Source organism: Rhinatrema bivittatum, chromosome 15 (genome assembly GCF_901001135.1).
Source record: "Rhinatrema bivittatum chromosome 15, aRhiBiv1.1, whole genome shotgun sequence".
Classification (NCBI taxonomy): domain Eukaryota; kingdom Metazoa; phylum Chordata; class Amphibia; order Gymnophiona; family Rhinatrematidae; genus Rhinatrema; species Rhinatrema bivittatum.
The window spans coordinates 13,427,294-13,443,142 of record NC_042629.1 but is presented as its reverse complement, the minus strand read 5'-3'; the positions used below and the strand labels follow the sequence as shown (position 1 = coordinate 13,443,142).

The 15,849-nt window shown below is 45.6% G+C and overlaps 2 protein-coding genes across 8 annotated transcripts in view; one reads left to right on the top strand and one right to left on the bottom strand.

The window, feature by feature from the left end:
* STX19 (syntaxin 19) overlaps positions 1-15,849 on the bottom strand; it is a 114,761-nt gene that overhangs the window by 3,803 nt on the left and 95,109 nt on the right. The window contains exons 1-2 of one of the 2 annotated variants that reach the window (XM_029578986.1): positions 3,919-4,388; positions 430-563 (exon numbers count right to left, since the gene is read on the bottom strand). The gene's annotated coding sequence lies outside the window, so the exon portion shown is untranslated. Of the gene's footprint in view, positions 1-429; positions 564-3,918; positions 4,389-15,849 lie in introns of those variants that run through there. The other variant, XM_029578987.1, reaches the window with a different exon arrangement.
* Positions 1-15,849, top strand: part of ARL13B (ADP ribosylation factor like GTPase 13B) — a 102,936-nt gene that overhangs the window by 21,095 nt on the left and 65,992 nt on the right. The gene's annotated exons all lie outside the window — the stretch shown is intronic.

The window sequence follows — 15,849 nt, the reverse complement described above, 5'->3', positions numbered from 1 at the left end:
CTGGAAAAAGTTCACATGACAATGTGAAAATGCAAGCTACCCGGTACGTTTCCTCCCCACCCTAAACGTGCTGCCAGAAACACCTGCACCTTGGAAGAGCACGTGACCTTTAAGCCATTTTCAGGGAGGATAACTTTTTTCGGACAGTCTAAATTGTTTTCAGATAGGATTCTTTTAATTAGAGGAGATGGAGCGCTGTTTACAATTTCTTGACAGATTCTGCACGCTGGTGTCCTTCAGCATCAGCTTCTTGCTTTTCAGCATTCCACGAGGTTTATTATAATTAGGGCCTCCAAAAATAAGCTTGAGGAAAAGAGAGAGCGAGCACAGGATCTTTGTGGTGGAAACCCCTGCCTGGGTTAGACAAACACCCGACTGCTGCTAGATAAACATTGATTCCTTTTGATGTTGCCAATGTTTGCCTCCTACCTTGGAAGGAGCCCAATCTGGTGCTCTTCAGCCGCTGTCTGCAGGGACATTCTGCAGACTCTTAGTGACAGTCCAGAACATTGCAGCCTGCCGCCAGGCTATCGTCTTCAGGTGAGGCTAGTGGGGGCTTAGTCCTGAAAAATAAAGGTAAATATCATGGCTTTTCATGAAATGCTGTGTGTATTACATTTGTATTTATTTTTTTCGGCTCCCTTGAGATTCCATCATGGTCAGAACCAGTCTTCTTTGGGCTACGGCACCATGAATCTTTGTTTACAGTTAATAAGAGAGTTCCCCCTCTATTGCAGTGATGGTCCTCCGCAAGAGGCTAAAGGACCAGGCAGCCTGGGACATGGACCCACATCCATAAGTACATACCATACTGGGTCAGACCAAGGGTCCATCAAGCCCAGCATCCTGTCTCCAACAGTGGCCAATCCAGGCCATAAGAACCTGGCAAGTACCCAAAAACTAAGTCTATTCCATGTTACCATTGCTAATGGCAGTGGCCATTCTCTAAGTGAACTTAATAGCAGGTAATGGACTTCTCCTCCAAGAACTTATCCAATCCTTTTTTAAACACAGCTATACTAACTGCACGAACCACATCCTCTGGTAACAAATTCCAGAGTTTAATTGTGCGTTGAGTGAAAAAGAACTTTCTCCGATTAGTTTTAAATGTGCCCCATTAGACTGAGAAAGTGGTAGACTACTGGAATCAAACAGGCCAATGCAATATTTGTGAGTAGAAAATGGGTGCTCAATGTTGAGTGCCCGCTTTCCTAATGCATCCCCTGGGCACGCAATGCAATATTTAAATGAGGGGTCATGCTAAAAAAGAGGTGCTAGGGAGAACTGTGCATCCCTAGCGCCTCCTCAGCATCAGACGCACAGGAGAGGTGGCTGTCAGATGCTCAATGCCAGCATCCGTTTTCTCCTGCCACCAGCACAATATACATGCACAAGATACACAGCCTGTGTCTTTCGTGTGTATATTGGGCCCCAGATATTTTTCCCCAAGACTTTTTTTTTTTTTTTACCTGAATCCGCTTTCTGTGGTTCCTCCTACTTAGTATTGTGGCGATGCTAAGAGGAGGAATCACAGGAAGCAGGATTTTTTGTTTTTATCAGTGAGCTCTTGATAGTGGCCTGCCCCAAGCTGGCATAAAATTTGCTGAGTTGCAATGGGCGCATTGGCCAAGAAGGAACTTTTTGGAATTGCACATATTAACTAGTAACCTCATCTCCATGGAATTTACATGTGATGAACGCTATTAGCTATGCAGGGGTTTGGACATGCATTTTGGATGCACTAATCCCGTGGGGGCTGTGGACGTCCATCCAAAACGTGCATCCAATCGGGTAAGCCGTGTGCTAGCTGCAGCGCATGGTATTTCATTGGCCTGAAAATGTCTTAAAGCAGCAGTACAAGATTTAGTCCTTAAAGTAGTCGTTTGTTCTTCTTTTGCTTCTGTTACTTCCAGTTTTGCTGGTGGTATTCCTAGATTTTCTTTCCTTTTTTAATGTTTTTTGTGTCAGTATATTTTTGTATCGGTGTATTCCTCAGTATCTCCTCAGGAATGAAGTGAAAATCAGAACAAGAAGTGACTGAAATGATGTTAGTTTTAACTAAATTATCTTCAAATTCTTGTTGCCGGTTCTGGTGTTTTATCAGCAGAAGTCTGCTGTCTGAATGTATCTTACCCTTTCTGGCAGAAGCCAATCTTTGACAGGGTGTGAATTCCCTAAATTTTCAGCATTTGCTTCGTAGAAATAAGACCTACAGATATGCTAGAAGAAATCAATTATATATTCTCAAACAAAGTTAAACATATTTTGCTCTTTGGACCTAGTGCTGTAAAATAGGAAATCACTGTCAAAGGCAATGCTATCCGTAGAGTCAATGCTGAAAGCTGTGAGTACACAAATGCAATTTAGTTGTGTTCTACGTGCATGCACCCAGCGCTCACAGACATGAGCCATTGAGGACCTTTTGAGGCATGATCGTCATCGTTACCTAAATGGGAAATGCTTCTGGTCCTTCAGTTTATTCAACGACAGCATTTTTGGAATGGTTTAGGATTTCTTGGCACCACTGACAGGAAAGTTCAGTGTGGGGCCATGTGAAAGTTACCAAATTACCCAATAAGACGTCCTGGAAATGACCTGAAATTCTTTTCAGTGCAACTTATCAAAACCAAAAAGTTTACAACCGTTTTCAGGCCATATGCTGGGGGCTGCGCTATCAGTGGGACTCAGCCCTCCTGCCTGGTCTTTCTATCTCTAAAGTATGTATAAAAAGACTTCCCTAGTGCTACTGCTATTATTGTTTGTTTTGGTTGAGTCATTTCCCTCTTCCCCATTCTCTGTTAAAGAGGGAGGCAGTGACAATTCTCTTTTGAAAAGGGAAGATACAGGCAGACTCAAAGTGCCCATTCTCCTCCTTCCCATAACTCATCGGGGTATTCGGATCCCATTTTTAAAGTTGGCATTACATTGTCATACGGGGAGGCTGTGGTAAATGGCAGTACAAACTCTTGTCTCCGGGTTTCTCCTGATTCCTGACCTGTCCAAAGCTTCTGCTGTAGACTGAAGCAGTCGGGCTTCAGTCTATGATTTTGTTTTTATACATTCCTATTTCTTTTCGTTATGCACCCTTCCTCCCCTATGAATCATTCTCTGTAGACTCTCATGCTGGATAGAGTTGGAAAGTGAAGTTTGTCTGCCTAATTCTAAGTTGTGAGGGTTGTTAATCCTTTCTAGATATTTCTGACAAATACCTGCATCATTTCTTTTGTGCTGATGTAGGTTTTTGAGGGGGAAAAGCTATAAGTAGTTGTTAAACAGAATGCATTTCAGCGCAGATCCCAGCAGTGGTGCATGTTCTGCTCAACTCCAGACTCGGAGTAAGAGCACCTGTCAAATGCATCTTCAAAGATCCAAAACAAAAAGGAATATGTCAGAGCTCAGATTTCACCTTTTCTTCCGTTTAGGATACAGGTAATAGCAGTTTAAATGCAAGCTTTTGTTTTACTATACAAAATACAGTGCAGAGCAATTTGATATGCCTGAATTAAAACTTATTTTGATACAGCATGGCACCATGAACTGTATTTGGTATTGATTGTTAGTCATTTCCTCGCAAATACATTTTGTTTTGAGCAAAAAAAAATATTTTTAGCAGTTCAGAATCCAACCACATATTTGTATAGCTGTGAATGCTATTCATGAACAGTGGTATATAAAATAACCAGAGGCATGAGTATCAAAAGTCTAATGTTTTTTAAATCCATCAAAGAAGATAGGCAAGTTAGCAGAATTAAAGTATAGGAGTTAGAGCTCACCACATACCATACAAGATCAGCTGCTGAACTGTGAAAGAGACCCAAAGGATTAAAATACCAAGTGCTGAATTCTGACATAGACTGCTTAGTGGGCAAGTCTTTATTAGTAACTTTTAAACCTCTCATAGAAAAGTGAAATATGTACCTTAGGCTCCAGTATATGCTGCAATTTTCACTTCCTTTGGTGCTGGGATCCTGCAAACAGATGAAATGGGTTGGGTTGGATCACTTTTAAGTAATTGAGAAAGAGTAATTGTCCATTTGAAGAGCCTCTCCAATCATGCTTGCCGTAATCCCCTCTGAAGTTCGTAGGGTGCAGGGGTTAGTCCCACTCTTCAGTAGTCTTGGAAAAGCAAGTGCTCTGTGCACCTCTGAGGAATCTGGTTCTGCCTGTTGGAGATGTGTGCTGTAAGAGGCGGATCTGGAGCCAGCAGAAGGAGGCTCCTGTGACTGATGGACTGCTTACACACACAGTGTTTATTATGGGACTGGAGCGAGGTGGTGTTCATTGAATATTATTTATATGGTGGTTAGCTTCAAGGTAGGTGGTTAAAAAGGAGAGAGATTTAAAATGAGACTGACATCCTAAACTAAGTGGACATGTTGGTTCCTTTACCACAGTGACCTTTTTCTATTTAAAGTTGAGCAATATGAGGAAATAAGAACAGGAAAATCCAGTGGATGCTATTCTTTAGTAACAGGATCTGCTCTTGTGCCAGTCTGTAACATTTCATTGTGAGAGTAAACTGAACGTTACAGTACTCTTTAAATAAACAGCGCTTAAGTGAGTGATAGTGTTACTGATTCCAGCTGTGTGCAGGAGCAGATTTAAGCTTTTGCTGCCTATAGGCAGGAGTGGAAAGTGGGGGAGTTTCCTATGGATCGGAGGGGGGGGGGGGGGGGGGGGTGTTTGTGACTGTGTGCCACAAGCAGGAGCAGACTCTTCTTGTTTGGGTATTTGGTGCCCTAGGCAGTTCCCTGTGCCTAAATCTGGGCCAGACTGTGTGGATAAGGGTTTCTCATAACGAATTAATTATCCCTGAAATAAAACTGATTGCATGCAGCGTTCTCCGAGGAAAGAAGTTGGTATAGAACCGTTCTCTCCCGCGGCGACTTTACCATGTGCCAGGTCTCAAAGAGAGCAATTGTATCACATTTTTGGCATTCTGTGCTTAGGGAAACATTTCTGTTGTATTTTTCCTTTGTTTTACCATTCTCTTTTCCTACTATTGATTCTGGTCAGCTGAGTGCGGTCCTGATAAGTACTTCTACCACATCATTCAATGTTCAGTCACAGCAAAAGCAGCTCAAACACCCAACACTGTGATTCTGAATTAGGTGCATCGGAGTAAGTCTCACCATTTATGGAAACGGGAAGCTAGCTGGCAGGCTGGTAAGGCCAGTGCTTAGAACAAACTCCCGATCCACATCCCATCTCCATCGTTTGTGTTTGCATCTCATAGTCGCATGCAAAGCTCTCTGTGCCCGGTCCTTGCAGTCATGGAATTTTTCCTGCACAGTGCTGCATATATTTGTGGCACTCGTACAGTAACTATCCAATAGAGTTTATAGTGTAGAATTAAAGCTGGAGCAGGAACTCAGGCCAGATTCCTAGTCTATGTGCAGCCTCTGGTTTGGAATTAGCACTTCTGCAAAGCAGAGAACAAGTAAAGACTGAGAAGCCCATGGCATGAGCTGTGAGGCTGAGACATCACCCTGCTGCTGTGTTAGTCTCTGCGCTGACAGTCATGAGAGAGCGCCAGCACCTAGTGCAATTCTAAACCTGCGCTGGTGATTAATTAAGGGTTTCTATTTGCTCTGAGCTTTCCTCTGCTTCTATAAATGGTGATATTCATATTATCCACAGACTTTTCAGGACCTCTGTATTGGAGCTTGCGTCGGCCTTGAGCTCGGGAGCTCAAGGCTTGGCAATCCTGTTGCGCTGACGATGGGACGGAGCGCAACCGAGGGCTCTCCAGGATGGGACAAGGAAAATGTGTGCCCTTGCGGTGAAGACAGTCCAAGTCTCGAATCCTCCACCGACCTGTATGCCCATGAGACCACCAATGCAATGGTGGTCTCATGGAGCTTGGAGTGAAGACTGGAACTTGGAATGAAGGCCGGAACTTGGAGTGAAGACTCTGATGTGGAGCTTGGAACGAAGACAGGAAACAAGAGGGATGAGCAAGACCCTCAGGCGCCCTACACAGCATGTGGGGCTGGTCGCGGACCACGAGGAGATCGGGACTGGCTCAGGTAGTCTCATAGCGCAGGTTAGTGGAAACCCCTCGGATCCTCTGGAGTCGGAACTAGGGAATCGGATAAAACCTTGGAGTATGGAAACTCAGGATAAAAGCAGGGAAATCTCCGGAGGCATGGGTCCCACCGGACCTGGTGCATTAGGACCGGGAACAAGACAGAACTTGGGACATCAAGGAACATCAGAAGACCATGAAGATACAGGATACACTGAAGTTCATGGACGAAATCAGGATGCCAGGAAGGAGCTGGAAACAAGAGATCCTTGGGAGGACTAGCCCAGGAGGACTAGCTCCTTGCCGAAGCAAGGACTGACTGACGGAGAAGCTCTTTTATAGGGCAGGAAGCAGGCAACTCCCTGGGAGGAGTTCAGATGGGCCACACCTGGCTGGCCCTTTAAATCCAGGAGGAAGCCGCGGGCCCGCCCCTTAGGAAGGAAGGGGCAGGACCCTGCTGCTGTACGCTGAGCCGGAGAGGAGACTGAGCAGGTCCGACGAGGGAGCGGTGGCATCCCAGCTGCATCAAGAGGCTGAAGAACAGTCTGCCGCAGGCAACATCGCAGATGCGACCTCCACGCCTTGGAAGTAGATGGCAATGTCGGCGGCCCTCAGGCCGCGAAGGAAGGCCTGGCACGGCTCCTGCCGTGCCGGCAAGATGGCGGCCGGACCGCAGAAGTCCGCGGCGTTGGCGGCTCCAGGCTGGCTGCGGGAGCGGCGATATAGCGGCCTCCGGACCACGAGGAAGTCAGGCTGCGGCCTAGTCGGGACGGCGGTGGAGGTAAGAGGTGGTTCATGGCTCTGGCCACAGCCGCGTCGCAATACTCTGCTGATGTACCAAGTAATTTAGGCTGCCTGTCAGAGTGAGAATTACAGTAGATCTGCTGTGCCAGAGCACTCACTCACTCTGGGGATGTATAGTTTGGATTGGAAAGATTTCTGTGCCATTAAACAGCTCAGGCTGCTTTTGAAAAGTTAAGAATTGCCATGCACGGCCGGTGCTAGCTTTTTTGCTGCCATGTGCGAGCAATTACTGTCCACGCCTCCCCCCCACCCATTCCCAATTCATTCAGTCTCTGTCCCGGGCCCATCAAAAAAGCCCAGCTCCCTCCAGCAATCTTATTTGTAAAAACTGACCACCCCCCCCCCCCCCAACGGAACCCATGGTCAAGGGAAGGGTATTAGGCACCCTAGGCAAACCTTCCAGTCTTGCACACACACACGCACACCCTCTACAGACGCACACACACAATTCAATTATACATTTATACCAGATTTTACATGAAAAAAGAAAAGTCTTCTGAGGCAAAAATATCATTTACAAAATGCATTTTACATTTACATGCACTGCTGTGGTGCCAACCAGAAAACTGCAAAAAATACCCTTGGAACTCCTATGGAATTAGACTTTTTGTAATGCGTGATGGGTGTGCACTTGGCCCTCAGAAAGCCATGAATAAATGGAATTACCATTACAATATAGTAAACCTCTCATACCAAAACAACTCTGCCAGCACTCAAGCACTAACAATTTTGTCTATAAAAAGGCAACACTACTATATTACTCCAAGACCTAGAACAACGATTCTCAACCAGTATGTCGCCAAGCACCGGCAGATGTGTTGCAGCTTCTTGTTGTGCTGCCGCAGTTGCACACAAGACGCACATTCTTCCACTAACACTGCTGCCGTTCTGTCCAGGCAAGAACTGCAGCAGTATTTAAAAACCCCCCCAAAAAAACCTGCCCCATCCCTTCCTATTTCATTAAATATAACCCTCCCCCACCCCCTCAAGACTCTCCCAAGGTCCCTGGTGGTCCAGTGACCCTTATCACATGGTAAGGGCAAAGGACCACTGGCGCCATTTTGATTACTGGCAGCCGAAGGCCTGGGAGTGGGAGATCACTCCCGGGCCCCCAATTGGACAGCCAAGTGGGGGGGGGGCTTTATATTTAATGAAATAGGAAGGGATGGGGCAGGTTTTGGGGTTTGGTTTTGTTTTTTAAACACTTGCCTGGACAGAACGGCAGCAGTGTTAGTAGAAGAATTTTTGTGTTTCTGCGCAACCGGGGTCCTGAGTGAAAGCGCACCAGAGGGAGAGAGAGCATTTGTGTAAGATTTACAGCATGTATGTAGGTAAGAGAGAGTGTGTTTGTGCAAGTGTGATTGACAGTATGTGTCAAAGTGAGAGAACATTTGTGTAATTGAGAGAGGCAGGTCAGGGAGGTGACGTGTTTGTGTGAGAGAGAGAGAGAGAGACTGGTAAAGGAGGTAACTGGTGTGTGTGAAGGAGACAGACTGGTCAAGAAGGTGACTGCTGTATGTGAGGGAGACACTGCTCAAGGAGGTGACGTGTGTGAGTGAGATGAGACTGGTCAAGGAGGTGACTAGTGTGTGTGTGTGTGTGAGGGAGACAGACTGGTCAAGGAGGTGATTGGTGTGTGTGAGAGACAGAGACTGATCGTGGGGTGTAATTGGTGTGTGTGTGTGTGTGAGACTGATCATGGGCCCTAAGGAAGAGGATCGTGGGGACAGAGCTTCCGCAGCCACTGCTGCTTCTGGTGAGTGCTTTTGGCCTGGAAGGGAAAGGAGTAGGAGAGTTGCTAGAGAGGGTGAGTAAAGGTGGCTTTTTAAGTTTATTTTTCTTGATTGACTGTCATTTTAATTATTGGGTAGTATGTGATGTCTGCTGTATTGAAATATGTTATTGATATTTGGACAATTTTTAAATAATTTTTATGAGTTTTTAATTGTTGAATGTTATTCTGTTCATCAGCTGTTTTTTAGTATAGCTTTACAGTTCTGTGTGGGGATCTATAGCAGCTTGGCTTGTTCTGTTTTCCTAATTGGAGGTGTGTTAATGTTTAGGGCCTAGTTTACTATTTGTAGTGTTGCCTTTTCATAGGTAGGGTTGTTAATGTTTGAGTGTGTTCCATAATGCAGGTGTAACTTTGTGTGGATTAGTTTGTGTGCATTATTGCAGATCCTGGGACTATGTTAGGTGCTATATTTCTCTTTCCATTTCTCCAGGTTTGCACTGCATGCAGAGTGGCTGTTTTGGTTTTCCATTCCAGTTTCTGTCTCCATATTTATAATTTGTGGTCTTTCTGTACTTGGTGAAGGTCAGTTCTGGGTGTGTGACCGAGGTGAGGTATTTTACTAGCATGGAGGCATTTGTATCGATCTTATTTGTTGTTTTCTCAATGGGACATGCATTAGTGGTAAATTACCGTCTTTTCATAAGGAGGGCTATTGCGCCTGGTATTAGAGGGAGTTTGTTTTGCTTTTACTGAGATATCATCAGAACCAGAATATCTTTTTTTATATGTTAAATTGTATGGGGAATGTCCTAGTTCTGTTCTGCACCCATTGTTGGAGGTTGAGAGGGTTCCTGTGGAATGCAGAGTGCATGTTTACATTTAGCACCGTGACGGTCACATGTTCAGTGTGTCATGCATGTGAGAACCATCTGTCAGGTGTGTCCTGACCGAAAAAAGGTTAAGAACCACTGACCTAGAACACCAATACACCTTCTATTAGGAAAACAGAACAAACCAGACTGCTATAGAACCCTACAGATAAATTATATGGTAGCAGAATACTTCATCTCCGTCACACGTGGAGAACACAGACAGACCCTGCCAATACAGAATAAAGAGACCAGAAAGTATAAACAGAAATGAGCTGAGAAGAACTGAACTGGAACCCACAGCAATGGAAAACAGGAACATTACCATTCTTCATAAAACATTAAATAATAAAATCAAGAAATAATAAATTAGAATAGTAAAATCATAGGCATAAAAATAAATATTTCAAACCAATAAACAAATAGAATATCCAAAATTTCCCAAGCACCAATAAAATATTTCAAAACATCTGATAACAAATCCAGTAATTACAATATTTCCTAATATTTCCCCCCAAAACAATCTCCTGCTCTCCATATCTGGGATCTTTTGATTTCCAGTCCCCTGACATTGTCATGCATTGGGGGTGGTGGGGCCACACAAACGTTATCTTCACACATACACAGGCACACACATTCATTCTCTCACACACTCCATCTTTCTTATACATACACTCTCGCTCTCCCTCACAGGCATATTGTGTGTGCGTGCTTGTGAGAGGCTATCTGTGACACATAGGCACTCACACACAGGCTCTCACACACACACACGTGTACACAGGCTCTGACACAGACACATGTACACAAGTTCTCACACACACACACACACACATTCATTCTCTCACACACTCCACCTTTCTTATACATGCCTATGCTCTTACACACACACTCTCGCTCTCCCTCACAGGTATATTGTGTGTGCATGCTTGTGAGAGGCTATATGTGACACATAGGCACTCACACACAGGCTCTCACACCTACACACGTGTACACAGGCTCTGACACAGACACATGTACACAAGTTCTCACACACACACACACACGCACACATATTCATTCTATCACACACTCCATCTTTCTTATACATACACTCTCGCTCTCCCTCACAGGCATATTGTGTGTGCGTGCTTGTGAGAGGCTATCTGTGACACATAGGCACTCACACACAGGCTCTCACACAGACACACGTGTACACAGGCTCTGACACAGACACATGTACACAAGTTCTCACACACACACACGCAGTTAATCCGGTTTTTCTTAAATAACAACTTAGGCAGTCTTCTTACAATTAAAGAATTTTTATTATCAAGACCACACACACACAGCCTCCTTTCTTCAGGCCACAGTGAGATGAGCTCCACCACTGCCCCCTCCATCCTCCTCTTCACTTTGGGCCGTGGTAGGATGAGCTCCACCATGGCCCCAGGAGCTAGTCTTTCCTTCGGCCCTGCTGGCTGCCTTGTGATTGAGGGGGAGGGGGCAGGGGTCGGAAAGCTGTGAGCACATGTGCACAGCTAATGGGGAAAACTGCCATGGCCTTTCCTCATTTCTGGCTGCTGGCAAGTTGAGCTCTGTCGGCGGTCTGCCTCTCTTCTTCCTGGCATTTTCTCATTTTCCGTTGATAGCCCCGTGTCCTCTTCTGCTACCACCACCTTCAGGTGTGCCGCCCCATGCATATGCACCCTGTCACGCTAGGCCTGTTTCCATGCTCTGTCAGAGCAAAGGTTGTGGGGATTGACGGACCTTGTCCTGACCCAGCATGGCACTTCTTATGTCTCCTACAGTGGCCAATCCCAGTAGGAAGTACCTGGCAGATCCCATAAAGTAGATCTAATTCCTGTTACTCACTCCCAGAGATAGCAGGAACTTTCTTTACTCTCCCTGGCTAATAATGTTTTATAGACATTTCCTCCAGGAACTTGCTTTAACCTTTTGCCATGCTAGTCACTTTGTCCACATCATCTGGCAACACATTACAGTTTGATTATGCGCTTAGTGAAAAAATAATACTTTTCATTTGTTTTTTTATAGCCATTTAGCCATCTTTTTAACTACAATTTGTTTTATTATGCATAATGTTTCTTGTGTGTTCAAAGACCATAGGTATGTTGGGATCATGCTTCAGTTATAATAATTTTCTCTGAGCTTCTTTGGGTGTGGCTTTATGAACATAAGAACATGCCATACTGTGTCAGACCAAGGATCCATCAAGCCCAGCATCCTGTTTCCAACAGTGGCCAATCCCGGCCATAAGAACCTGGCAATTACCCAAACACTAAGAATATCCCATGCTACTGATGCAATTAATAGCAGTGGCTATTCCCTAAGTAAACTTGATTAATAGCCATTAATGGACTTCACCTCCAAGAACTTATCCAAACCTTTTTTGAACCCAGCTACACTAACTGCACTAACCACATCCTCTGGCAACAAATTCCAGAGCTATATTGTGCGCTGAGTGAAAAAGAACTTTCTCTGATTAGTTTTAAATGTCCACATCTAGCTTCATAGAGTGCCCCCTAGTCCTTCTAGGGAGCATTAAAAGATACTATCTACCTTATAAATGGCCTGTGACCGACGGCCCGCAAATGCGCAGTAGAGCGCAGCTCTACTGCGCATGTGCGGGCAAGGACGTCGGTCAGAAAAAAAATGGCGGTGGGGCCGCAGGAGCGGGAGGAGAAGCAGCGGCGCCGCGCGCGCGCGGTGCCGCTGCTTCTCCTCCCCAGATCTGCCGGCAGATCTCGGGGGGGGGGGGGGTGTCACTCCCGCGCCCCCCCCCCCCCGAGATCTGCCGGCAGGAGCGGGAGGAGAAGCAGCGGCGCCGCGCGCGCGCGGTGCCGCTACTTCTCCTCCCCAGATCTGCCGGCAGATCTCGGGGGGGTCACTGCCGCGCGCGCGGGAGTGACCCCCCCCCCGAGATCTGCCGGCAGGAGCGGGAGGAGTTAATGGAGCCGGGTGAGGGTTGCGGGAAGTCGCGCTTACGGCGCCGGGAGGAAATGGAGGTGGGTGAAGGGAGGGAGAGGGGGACTGAGTGGGAGGGAGGGAGGGAGAGGGGGACTGAGTGAGTGGGAGGGAGGGAGAGGGGGGACTGAGTGAGAGGAGAGGGAGGGTGGAGAGGAGTGGGTGGGGGAGGGGGGTGGTGAAGAGTGAGGGGAGAGAGAATGAGGGGGAGGTGAGAGACAGAGGGATGTAGCCCGTTTTAACGGGCTTTACGGCTTGTCCTACTATATTTGGGGCCGATACAGTGTCGTGCGTAAAAAAAACCATTTTTTGAATGCGTGCACATCTCCCTTCCTGGGCGCTTGATGGAATACGCAAATGAGCTGCTGCGCTAAAAGGAACGCACAATGGATAATTTGTGCATCCCTAGTGCTCTGCAACCAGGAGAAATGGCTGTGTGTTCACAATAGCCTGGCCAGAGCTCCCTCCCCACAAGCAGCAGGGCTGTTCCCAATTGGTCCTTTTCACTGAGAAGTGTCAGTGAAAGGACCAATCCCCTGTGTGTGCAAGTTACCAAAACTGATGCTCAATTTATGAGTGTCCGTTTTATCCCTCAGCAGATAATTTACTGGCTTAGTACACACACACAATATACATGGCTCAGAGTGTATTTAATAAGAGTGTATATTGTGTGCCCCCCAATTTTTTTTTTTTTTTTTACATCAAGACTTTTTTTTGGTTCTTCCTACTTAGTATCGCAATTTGGGGCTGATACAATGATACAATCGCAATGATAGTAAGTAGGAGCAACCACAGAAAAGCAGATTTTTTTGTTGATTTCCAGGAAGTCTTTAAGCCTGCTCTGGGCAGACGTAAAATTTGATGGGTAAAAAAGTGCGCCTGACGCGCACAGGGAATTTATGCCGTGTAAGTTAAAATTTAAAGAAAGCTAGGCAGATCTGCAGGGTTTTGAGGGTTTGGGTTAACTGGGGAGAGTGTAGGCTATCAAACGGGATGGGGGGGATGGAGGACCTATCTCTTAACTGGGCAAACTGGGGACGAACTGGTAAAACTGGGAATGGTGTCGGCACACGGCCCTTTTGAAATTCCCCGATTTGTGTAGTAGAAGCGGGATGTGTGCTCACATGCGTGCGCCCACTTAAAATTTGGCACCCGTGCACATATGCATGTGTATGTTATAAAATGATCACGTACCTGCTGCAGGCCAAGGTATGTGCACATGTGCACCACTTTGAAATTACCCTCCCAGGGCGTAAATGTTCTCGAGCCCTCTTTCTGTCTTTGCTGGCGTTTCTGTTTTATGTGCAAGTTTTTAATAAGCTGTGTCCCGGAGAAGCAGCAACTTTTGTAAACAATTGCCCTTTCAGGAGGATGAAAGTTCTTGAGCAATACTTGCCACCACCTGAGAGTGGTTTGTTTCCAAGGGGCAGGGCCAGGGTGGAGAATCCCAACAGCAGTTGCTTTTAATTAAAGGAAATCAGCAGGGTGGAGGGGAGAGGCCTTTGAAACCTGCACCTTTGGCCCTTTCTCTGTCTAGAATGCTGCTTTTGCACAACTTTTCTAGGGCAGCGGTTTTCAGCAGAAGTGAGGAAAATACTATGAAGAAGTCCTGCCTAATAACCAGATTCTTTTCACTTCCGTTAGTTTATATTCACCAGGTACTTACACGTATGTACAATTGCTCTTGTGTGATCTTGATTAGCAGACACACTTGTTGATGTTTAGCTCGTGCTCTTATAAAGTGCAACCCAAAGTATGACAGACTTCAAGCAGTTTCAGAGAGCTGTGGTAAGGGCAGGAGAAGGGTAAAGAGTCAGGTGGCTTGGCCTGGGATCTGGTTTAGATATAGAAATACCTACACTCTGGCAGTGGATATTGACAAAGCCTGGTTTCACTGTATGGTAATATGGCTCCGTCAGGCTCCCAGGAGGAGGTAGCAGGATTGACCAGCCCAGAGTGACGGGCAGAGCTTGGTCAGATATAGAGGTGGGGAGGGCAAAATTTGTGGCATGTCATCTCTAATGCTTATTATAGGAGCAGATTGACTTGGCTATATTACACAACAGCAAAACGGATAAGGGAATTACACCTCCTGCAGGCCATCAGAGTTGTTAACTTACAGGCCTATACAGTAAAGCGCGGCCGCGGTTACCCTGCTTCTAACCCGCTTTCTACTCACAATTTGGCCGCGTTAGTCCAACCCGCGATTCACTATCCCTTTTAACCCATCCTTACCGCTTCTTTAAATCAACGGGTAACCCTTTCCGCCCGCGGCTTGTAAATGGTATGTAAATGATCGGATTAGCTATTCCCTCCCATACAGTAACGTGCGCCCCAATTATCGCCTTTTTAACCTGCAGTTTTGCCGTGTGTTTAACCTGCTAATTTACCGCCTACCCTTACCCCTGCGTTAGTGTGGAGCGTCAGGTCAGAGAGACGGGCAAACGACCCCCTCACCCCCCTGGGACAAGACCTTTAGAGGAGCCAGGATCGGGCAAACTTTCCCCCAGCACCGCACATTTTACTTTCTGTATTTCGGGTGAGTAACTAATAGGCTCATCAGCATGCATATTACCCCTTGCTGTATAAGGGGTAATATGCATGCTGTATAAGGGGTAATAACAGCGCGTCAAAAACGCGCGGCCATAGAGGCCTAAACTGTGCGCTCGACCCGCAAGATAGGGTGGAATGGAGGAAGCAGGGGGCATTCTCAGGGTGTGGCCTGTTTGTTGTCAGTATTCAGATATGTTGTCAATATTCGGATAAATTTAGGAAGGTAAGCCTAGTCAGGTAAGACAGATATGTTCAACTGTAGACTTAGCTGAGTAAATTCTGCAGTGTCCCAGTTAAAGTATCTCAACTACTTTTAGCAGGGTAACGTCCTGCTTGCCACATTGGAAATCATCCTGGCCGTGAATGCCACACGGTTCCCCATTTCCAGGCTACCTCTGTTTAACATCTTTCTTAAAACCTCTCATGCTGCTGGTGTTTAATTTATTTGATATCTGAAGATTTTTGGTATAATTTTTTAGTTTAAACTCAGCTTCTGTATGGAATGGTTATGATTCATATTTAACATTTTTTATTGGCTGATTTTATTTATACCAAGTTTTGGATTATGTTAATCCATTTTTTCTATCTGCTATTAGTTAGTTTGGGTTACCATTTTTCTTTTTATGTTTTGTTCTATATGTTTTATTTTGTAAATGTTTTGATTGATCATAATTTGTAGAAGTGAGAAAGAAATCAATACAAATAATCACATATATGCAATTTATACCCAGTGTGAGTGCTTCCTTATTCCTAATTCTAGCTATTTGCTTGCAGTCTACCTCACATTTGTATATCATATCTGTATGTGCCAATTACCTTGCTATGCTATGTAATCTGCCTTGGGTGGAATATCAGATGCATAACAATGAATAAATATGGACTTCTGTAGTTCTGTT